Below are 9,608 nucleotides of genomic sequence, written 5' to 3'. Positions count from 1 at the left end.
ATTTACAACTCCGTGCACTTTAGGGAGCGTTTTCACTTGAATTTGCTTTCAAATATTAAGAATTCTTGTTTATACAGCTCAAAATTTGTGTAGAAAGCCTGTAAGTGAGGTCTAAACTGCGTATGTTTACAATTGAGGCCGCATTACTCTGGCGACTTTTGTATGACTCTGTTAAAATCCTGACGGTTCCAGTACATATTTGTAAGAAAACTCTCTAGTTGTGGTAAAACTCTTAAAACACGCAATTAGAGTTTTCAGAAATGATTAAAAACTTGGAAGAACCCCTTGAAATTAAAGTAAATAGATTCTTCCTACATTTCCTGCCGTTTGTAATCACAGACATTACCAGTGGAAAGCCGTGAAATGACCAGCAAACTGATAATATTTACAAGTCCGGGCACTTTAGGGAGCGTTTTCACTTGAATTTGCTTTCAAATATTAGGAATTCTTGTTTATACAGCTCAAAATTTGTGTAGAAAGCCTGTAAGTGAGGACTGTACTGCTTATGTTTACAATTGAGGCCGCATTACTCTGGCGACTTTTGTATGACTCTGTTAAAATCCTGACGGTTCCAGTACATATTAGTAAGAAAACTCTCTAGTTGTGTTAAAACTCTTAAAATACGCAATTAGAGTTTCCAGAAATGATTAAAAAGTTGGAAGAACCCATTGAAATTAAAGTAAACTGATTCTTCCTACATTTCCTGCCGTTTGTAATCACAGACATTACCAGTGGAAAGCCGTGAAATGACCAGCAAACTGATAATATTTACAACTCCGGGCACTTTAGGGAGCGTTTTCACTTGAATTTGCTTTCAAATATTAGGAATTCTTGTTTATACAGCTCAAAATTTGTGTAGAAAGCCTGTAAGAGAGGACTGTACTGCTTATGTTTACAATTGAGGCCGCATTACTCTGGCGACTTTTGTATGACTCTGTTAAAATCCTGACGGTTCCAGTACATATTAGTAAGAAAACTCTCTAGTTGCGGTAAAACTCTTAAAATACGCAATTAGAGTTTCCAGAAATGATTAAAAAGTTGGAAGAACCCCTTGAAATTAAAGTAAATTGATTCTTCCTACATTTCCTGCCGTTTGTAATCACAGACATTACCAGTGGAAAGCCGTGAAATGACCAGCAAACTGATAATATTTACAACTCCGGGCACTTTAGGGAGCGTTTTCACTTGAATTTGCTTTCAAATATTAGGAATTCTTGTTTATACAGCTCAAAATTTGTGTAGAAAGCCTGTAAGTGAGGACTGTACTGCTTATGTTTACAATTGAGGCCGCATTACTCTGGCGACTTTTGTATGACTCTGTTAAAATCCTGACGGTTCCAGTACATATTTGTAAAAAACTCTCTAGTTGTGGTAAAACTCTTAAAATACACAATTAGAGTTTCCAGAAATGATTAAAAACTTGGAAGAACCCCTTGAAATTAAAGTAAATAGATTCTTCCTACATTTCCTGCCGTTTGTAATCACAGACATTACCAGTGGAAAGCCGTGAAATGACCAACAAACTGATAATATTTACAACTCCGTGCACTTTAGGGAGCGTTTTCACTTGAATTTGCTTTCAAATATTAAGAATTCTTGTTTATACAGCTCAAAATTTGTGTAGAAAGCCTGTAAGTGACGACTGTACTGCTTATGTTTACAATTGAGGCCGCATTACTCTGGCGACTTTTGTATGACTCTGTTAAAATCCTGACGGTTCCAGTACATATTAGTAAGAAAACTCTCTAGTTGTGGTAAAACTCTTAAAATACGCAATTAGATTTTCCAGAAATGATTAAAAAGTTGGAAGAACCCCTTGAAATTAAAGTAAATTGATTCTTCCTACATTTCCTGCCGTTTGTAATCACAGACATTACCAGTGGAAAGCCGTGAAATGACCAGCAAACTGATAATATTTACAACTCCGGGCACTTTAGGGAGCGTTTTCACTTGAATTTGCTTTCAAATATTAGGAATTCTTGTTTATACAGCTCAAAATTTGTGTAGAAAGCCTGTAAGTGAGGACTGTACTGCTTATGTTTACAATTGAGGCCGCATTACTCTGGCGACTTTTGTATGACTCTGTTAAAATCCTGACGGTTCCAGTACATATTTGTTAGAAAACTCTCTAGTTGTGGTAAAACTCTTAAAATACGCAATTAGAGTTTCCAGAAATGATTAAAAACTTGGAAGAACCCCTTGAAATTAAAGTAAATAGATTCTTCCTACATTTCCTGCCGTTTGTAATCACAGACATTACCAGTGGAAAGCCGTGAAATGACCAGCAAACTGATAATATTTACAAATCCGTGCACTTTAGGGAGCGTTTTCACTTGAATTTGCTTTCAAATATTAGGAATTCTTGTTTATACAGCTCAAAATTTGTGTAGAAAGCCTGTAAGTGAGGACTGTACTGCTTATGTTTACAATTGAGGCCGCATTACTCTGGCGACTTTTGTATGACTCTGTTAAAATCCTGACGGTTCCAGTACATATTAGTAAGAAAACTATCTAGTTGTGGTAAAACTCTTAAAATACGCAATTAGAGTTCCCAGAAATGATTAAAAACTTGGATGAACCCCTTGAAATTAAAGTAAATAGATTCTTCCTACATTTCCTGCCGTTTGTAATCACAGACATTACCAGTGGAAAGCCGTGAAATGACCAGCAAACTGATAACATTTACAACTCCGGGCACTTTAGCGAGCGTTTTCACATGAATTTGCTTTCAAATATTAGGAATTCTTGTTTATACAGCTCAAAATTTGTGTAGAAAGCCTGTAAGTGAGGACTGTACTGCTTATGTTTACAATTGAGGCCGCATTACTCTGGCGACTTTTGTATGACTCTGTTAAAACCCTGACGGTTCCAGTACATATTTGTAAGAAAACTCTCTAGTTGTGGTAAAACTCTTAAAACACGCAATTAGAGTTTCCAGAAATGATTAAAAACTTGGAAGAACCCCTTGAAATTAAAGTAAATAGATTCTTCCTACATTTCCTGCCGTTTGTAATCACAGACATTACCAGTGGAAAGCCGTGAAATGACCAGCAAACTGATAATATTTACAACTCCGGGCACTTTAGGGAGCGTTTTCACTTGAATTTGCTTCCAAATATTAGGAATTCTTGTTTATACAGCTCAAAATTTGTGTAGAAAGCCTGTAAGTGAGGACTGTACTGCTTATGTTTACAATTGAGGCCGCATTACTCTGGCGACTTTTGTATGACTCTGTTAAAACCCTGACGGTTCCAGTACATATTTGCAAGAAAACTCTCTAGTTGTGGTAAAACTCTTAAAATACACAATTAGAGTTTCCAGAAATGATTAAAAAGTTGGAAGAACCCCTTGAAATTAAAGTAAATTGATTCTTCCTACATTTCCTGCCGTTTGTAATCACAGACATTACCAGTGGAAAGCCGTGAAATGACCAGCAAACTGATAATATTTACAACTCCGGGCACTTTAGGGAGCGTTTTCACTTGAATTTGCTTTCAAATATTAGGAATTCTTGTTTATACAGCTCAAAATTTGTGTAGAAAGCCTGTAAGTGAGGACTGTACTGCTTATGTTTACAATTGAGGCCGCATTAATCTGGCGACTTTTGTATGACTCTGTTAATATCCGGCCGGTTCCAGTACATATTTGTAAAAAACTCTCTAGTTGTGGTAAAACTCTTAAAATACACAATTAGAGTTTCCAGAAATGATTAAAAAGTTGGAAGAACCCCTTGAAATTAAAGTAAATAGATTCTTCCTACATTTCCTGCCGTTTGTAATCACAGACATTACCAGTGGAAAGCCGTGAAATGACCAGCAAACTCATAATATTTACAACTCCGGGCACTTTAGGGAGCGTTTTCACTTGAATTTGCTTTCAAATATTAGGAATTCTTGTTTATACAGCTCAAAATTTGTGTAGAAAGCCTGTAAGTGAGGACTGTACTGCTTATGTTTACAATTGAGGCCGCATTACTCTGGCGACTTTTGTATGACTCTGTTAAAACCCTGACGGTTCCAGTACATATTTGTAAGAAAACTATCTAGTTGTGGTAAAACTCTTAAAATACGCAATTAGAGTTTCCAGAAATGATTAAAAAGTTGGAAGAACCCCTTGAAATTAAAGTAAATAGATTCTTCCTACATTTCCTGCCGTTTGTAATCACAGACATTACCAGTGGAAAGCAATGAAATGACCAGCAAACTGATAATATTTACAACTCCGGGCACTTTAGGGAGCGTTTTCACATGAATTTGCTTTCAAATATTAGGAATTCTTGTTTATACAGCTCAAAATTTGTGTAGAAAGCCTGTAAGTGACGACTGTACTGCTTATGTTTACAATTGAGGCCGCATTACTCTGGCGACTTTTGTATGACTCTGTTAAAATCCTGACGGTTCCAGTACATATTTGTAAGAAAACTCTCTATTTGTGGTAAAACTCTTAAAATACGCAATTAGAGTTTCCAGAAATGATTAAAAAGTTGGAAGAACCCCTTGAAATTAAAGTAAATTGATTCTTCCTACATTTCCTGCCGTTTGTAATCACAGACATTACCAGTGGAAAGCCGTGAAATGACCAGCAAACTGATAATATTTACAACTCCGGGCACTTTAGGGAGCGTTTTCACTTGAATTTGCTTTCAAATATTAGGAATTCTTGTTTATACAGCTCAAAATTTGTGTAGAAAGCCTGTAAGTGAGGACTGTACTGCTTATGTTTACAATTGAGGCCGCATTACTCTGGCGACTTTTGTATGACTCTGTTAAAACCCTGACGGTTCCAGTACATACTTGTAAGAAAACTATCTAGTTGTGGTAAAACTCTTAAAATACGCAATTAGAGTTCCCAGAAATGATTAAAAACTTGGATGAACCCCTTGAAATTAAAGTAAATAGATTCTTCCTACATTTCCTGCCGTTTGTAATCACAGACATTACCAGTGGAAAGCCGTGAAATGACCAGCAAACTGATAACATTTACTACTCCGGGCACTTTAGCGAGCGTTTTCACATGAATTTGCTTTCAAATATTAGGAATTCTTGTTTATACAGCTCAAAATTTGTGTAGAAAGCCTGTAAGTGAGGACTGTACTGCTTATGTTTACAATTGAGGCCGCATTACTCTGGCGACTTTTGTATGACTCTGTTAAAATCCTGACGGTTCCAGTACATATTTGTAAGAAAACTCTCTAGTTGTGGTAAAACTCTTAAAATACGCAATTAGAGTTTCCAGAAATGATTAAAAACTTGGAAGAACCCCTTGAAATTAAAGTAAATAGATTCTTCCTACATTTCCTGCCTTTTGTAATCACAGACATTACCAGTGGAAAGCCGTGAAATGACCAGCAAACTGATAATATTTACAACTCCGGGCACTTTAGCGAGCGTTTTCACTTGAATTTGCTTTCAAATATTAGGAATTCTTGTTTATACAGCTCAAAATTTGTGTAGAAAGCCTGTAAGTGAGGACTGTACTGCTTATGTTTACAATTGAGGCCGCATTACTCTGGCGACTTTTGTATGACTCTGTTAAAACCCTGACGTTTCCAGTACATATTTGTAATAAAACTATCTAGTTGTGGTAAAACTCTTAAAATACGCAATTAGAGTTCCCAGAAATGATTAAAAACTTGGATGAACCCCTTGAAATTAAAGTAAATAGATTCTTCCTACATTTCCTGCCGTTTGTAATCACAGACATTACCAGTGGAAAGCCGTGAAATGACCAGCAAACTGATAACATTTACAACTCCGGGCTCTTTAGCGAGCGTTTTCACTTGAATTTGCTTTCAAATATTAGGAATTCTTGTTTATACAGCTCAAAATTTGTGTAGAAAGCCTGTAAGTGAGGACTGTACTGCTTATGTTTACAATTGAGGACGCATTACTCTGGCGACTTTTGTATGACTCTGTTAAAATCCTGACGGTTCCAGTACATATTTGTAAGAAAACTCTCTAGTTGTGGTAAAACTCATAAAATATGCAGAGTTTCCAGAAATGATTAAAAACTTGGAAGAACCCCTTGAAATTAAAGTAAATAGATTCTTCCTACATTTCCTGCCGTTTGTAATCACAGACATTACCAGTGGAAAGCCGTGAAATGACCAGCAAACTGATAATATTTACAACTCCGTGCACTTTAGGGAGCGTTTTCACTTGAATTTGCTTTCAAATATTAAGAATTCTTGTTTATACAGCTCAAAATTTGTGTAGAAAGCCTGTAAGTGAGGTCTAAACTGCGTATGTTTACAATTGAGGCCGCATTACTCTGGCGACTTTTGTATGACTCTGTTAAAATCCTGACGGTTCCAGTACATATTTGTAAGAAAACTCTCTAGTTGTGGTAAAACTCTTAAAACACGCAATTAGAGTTTTCAGAAATGATTAAAAACTTGGAAGATCCCCTTGAAATTAAATTAAATAGATTCTTCCTACATTTCCTGCCGTTTGTAATCACAGACATTACCAGTGGAAAGCCGTGAAATGACCAGCAAACTGATAATATTTACAACTCCGGGCACTTTAGGGAGCGTTTTCACTTGAATTTGCTTTCAAATATTAGGAATTCTTGTTTATACACCTCAAAATTTGTGTAGAAATCCTGTAAGTGAGGACTGTACTGCTTATGTTTACAATTGAGGCCGCATTACTCTGGCGACTTTTGTATGACTCTGTTAAAATCCTGACGGTTCCAGGACATATTAGTAAGAAAACTCTCTAGTTGTGGTAAAACTCTTAAAATACGCAATTAGAGTTTCCAGAAATGATTAAAAAGTTGGAAGAACCCCTTGAAATTAAAGTAAATTGATTCTTCCTACATTTCCTGCCGTTTGTAATCACAGACATTACCAGTGGAAAGCCGTGAAATGACCAGCAAACTGATAATATTTACAACTCCGGGCACTTTAGGGAGCGTTTTCACTTGAATTTGCTTTCAAATATTAGGAATTCTTGTTTATACAGCTCAAAATTTGTGTAGAAAGCCTGTAAGTGAGGACTGTACTGCTTATGTTTACAATTGAGGCCGCATTACTCTGGCGACTTTTGTATGACTCTGTTAAAATCCTGACGGTTCCAGTACATATTTGTTAGAAAACTCTCTAGTTGTGGTAAAACTCTTAAAATACGCAATTAGAGTTTCCAGAAATGATTAAAAACTTGGAAGAACCCCTTGAAATTAAAGTAAATAGATTCTTCCTACATTTCCTGCCGTTTGTAATCACAGACATTACCAGTGGAAAGCCGTGAAATGACCAGCAAACTGATAATATTTACAACTCCGGGCACTTTAGGGAGCGTTTTCACTTGAATTTGCTTTCAAATATTAGGAATTCTTGTTTATACAGCTCAAAATTTGTGTAGAAAGCCTGTAAGTGAGGACTGTACTGCTTATGTTTACAATTGAGGCCGCATTACTCTGGCGACTTTTGTATGACTCTGTTAATATCCTGCCGGTTCCAGTACATATTTGTAAAAAACTCTCTAGTTGTGGTAAAACTCTTAAAATACACAATTAGAGTTTCCAGAAATGATTAAAAACTTGGAAGAACCCCTTGAAATTAAAGTAAATAGATTCTTCCTACATTTCCTGCCGTTTGTAATCACAGACATTAGCAGTGGAAAGCCGTGAAATGACCAACAAACTGATAATATTTACAACTCCGTGCACTTTAGGGAGCGTTTTCACTTGAATTTGCTTTCAAATATTAAGAATTCTTGTTTATACAGCTCAAAATTTGTGTAGAAAGCCTGTAAGTGAGGTCTAAACTGCGTATGTTTACAATTGAGGCCGCATTACTCTGGCGACTTTTGTATGACTCTGTTAAAATCCTGACGGTTCCAGTACATATTTGTAAGAAAACTCTCTAGTTGTGGTAAAACTCTTAAAACACGCAATTAGAGTTTTCAGAAATGATTAAAAACTTGGAAGAACCCCTTGAAATTAAAGTAAATAGATTCTTCCTACATTTCCTGCCGTTTGTAATCACAGACATTACCAGTGGAAAGCCGTGAAATGACCAGCAAACTGATAATATTTACAAGTCCGGGCACTTTAGGGAGCGTTTTCACTTGAATTTGCTTTCAAATATTAGGAATTCTTGTTTATACAGCTCAAAATTTGTGTAGAAAGCCTGTAAGTGAGGACTGTACTGCTTATGTTTACAATTGAGGCCGCATTACTCTGGCGACTTTTGTATGACTCTGTTAAAATCCTGACGGTTCCAGTACATATTAGTAAGAAAACTCTCTAGTTGTGTTAAAACTCTTAAAATACGCAATTAGAGTTTCCAGAAATGATTAAAAAGTTGGAAGAACCCATTGAAATTAAAGTAAACTGATTCTTCCTACATTTCCTGCCGTTTGTAATCACAGACATTACCAGTGGAAAGCCGTGAAATGACCAGCAAACTGATAATATTTACAACTCCGGGCACTTTAGGGAGCGTTTTCACTTGAATTTGCTTTCAAATATTAGGAATTCTTGTTTATACAGCTCAAAATTTGTGTAGAAAGCCTGTAAGAGAGGACTGTACTGCTTATGTTTACAATTGAGGCCGCATTACTCTGGCGACTTTTGTATGACTCTGTTAAAATCCTGACGGTTCCAGTACATATTAGTAAGAAAACTCTCTAGTTGTGGTAAAACTCTTAAAATACGCAATTAGAGTTTCCAGAAATGATTAAAAAGTTGGAAGAACCCCTTGAAATTAAAGTAAATTGATTCTTCCTACATTTCCTGCCGTTTGTAATCACAGACATTACCAGTGGAAAGCCGTGAAATGACCAGCAAACTGATAATATTTACAACTCCGGGCACTTTAGGGAGCGTTTTCACTTGAATTTGCTTTCAAATATTAGGAATTCTTGTTTATACAGCTCAAAATTTGTGTAGAAAGCCTGTAAGTGAGGACTGTACTGCTTATGTTTACAATTGAGGCCGCATTACTCTGGCGACTTTTGTATGACTCTGTTAAAATCCTGACGGTTCCAGTACATATTTGTAAAAAACTCTCTAGTTGTGGTAAAACTCTTAAAATACACAATTAGAGTTTCCAGAAATGATTAAAAACTTGGAAGAACCCCTTGAAATTAAAGTAAATAGATTCTTCCTACATTTCCTGCCGTTTGTAATCACAGACATTACCAGTGGAAAGCCGTGAAATGACCAACAAACTGATAATATTTACAACTCCGGGCACTTTAGGGAGCGTTTTCACTTGAATTTGCTTTCAAATATTAAGAATTCTTGTTTATACAGCTCAAAATTTGTGTAGAAAGCCTGTAAGTGACGACTGTACTGCTTATGTTTACAATTGAGGCCGCATTACTCTGGCGACTTTTGTATGACTCTGTTAAAATCCTGACGGTTCCAGTACATATTAGTAAGAAAACTCTCTAGTTGTGGTAAAACTCTTAAAATACGCAATTAGATTTTCCAGAAATGATTAAAAAGTTGGAAGAACCCCTTGAAATTAAAGTAAATTGATTCTTCCTACATTTCCTGCCGTTTGTAATCACAGACATTACCAGTGGAAAGCCGTGAAATGACCAGCAAACTGATAATATTTACAACTCCGGGCACTTTAGGGAGCGTTTTCACTTGAA

Source organism: Myotis nattereri (genome assembly GCF_964212035.1).
Source record: "Myotis nattereri genome assembly, chromosome: 11".
Lineage (NCBI taxonomy): Eukaryota > Metazoa > Chordata > Mammalia > Chiroptera > Vespertilionidae > Myotis > Myotis nattereri.
The sequence above is the reverse complement of the archived record's forward strand: the minus strand, read 5'-3'. Positions refer to the sequence as shown.